Genomic DNA, 972 nt, shown 5'->3' with positions numbered 1-972 from the left:
TTGTAAAATAGGTTTGTTTTTGTGGGGACCAGCGTTCGCTCTAGTCTAGATCATTCCCCTTCGGATCTCTTAGAACTTGGATGGGTTGAACCTCTTCAACCTGGCTCTGCAAAAGGAGCAACCAATTAGTGTCTAGCCCGCCGAATGTGGCCGAAAGGCACTCTAATGACTAGTGCTAAGCTTGAGAGAAAGAAAACATAAAACTTAGTTCAGGAGAAGAAGGCATTACCTTGCTAGGATTTATCTCTGTGGTATTCATACAACCTTGGAAGTCAAGATTACGCATGCTGGCCTTAGTGGCCTATTATCGTGGTGCCGCCACTGCCGGCAGCTCCCTGGCCAGACGCTGTGCAGGATAATCCTTAGCTACTATGTTGTCAGCAAGATAGGCGACGCGCCATTTGAATGGACTGTGATTGGTGCCACATGGTCGGACAATAAGCTCAATGGAGTATGCTGTTGTACGTTGTATGACCGCGCCCTATGGCAAGACAAGAATATTGGTGCCAAGTGGCTGGATCCTACTCTCATCGATGCTGTCGTACGTTGCACGATTGTGTGATGTGGAGAGACCATATCAGTGTTACATGGCCAAACTAAATCATCTCGTACCAGCATGTTTTTGCCTCTGCCAGAAAGTCATGTTGTCAAATGACATGCGATTGCACCACGTGGCTGAACCATGATGAAAATTGTTGCGAAGGAAAAAATTAAAGAGACCAGAATATAGAGACTTCCTAAAATTTAGCAACAAATACAAAAAAATTCAATTAAAAGCTAAAAATCAATTCAATAATATTTTTGCCGTTTAAAAACAAAAAAAAACAAAAAAAAAACAAAGATTTGGCGAATCAACAATAAGCTACTACTTATTTAGTTTTCGATAAGTTTTACAAATTGTGTTAGTGGTGCTCTATGCTAAAACTTCCTAGAAGGTGAATGAATAAGACCTAAGTAAATTGGAAATAGCTA

Source organism: Rhododendron vialii, chromosome 7a (genome assembly GCF_030253575.1).
Source record: "Rhododendron vialii isolate Sample 1 chromosome 7a, ASM3025357v1".
In the NCBI taxonomy this organism is placed as follows: Eukaryota; Viridiplantae; Streptophyta; class Magnoliopsida; order Ericales; family Ericaceae; genus Rhododendron; species Rhododendron vialii.
This window is presented reverse-complemented; position numbering follows the sequence as displayed.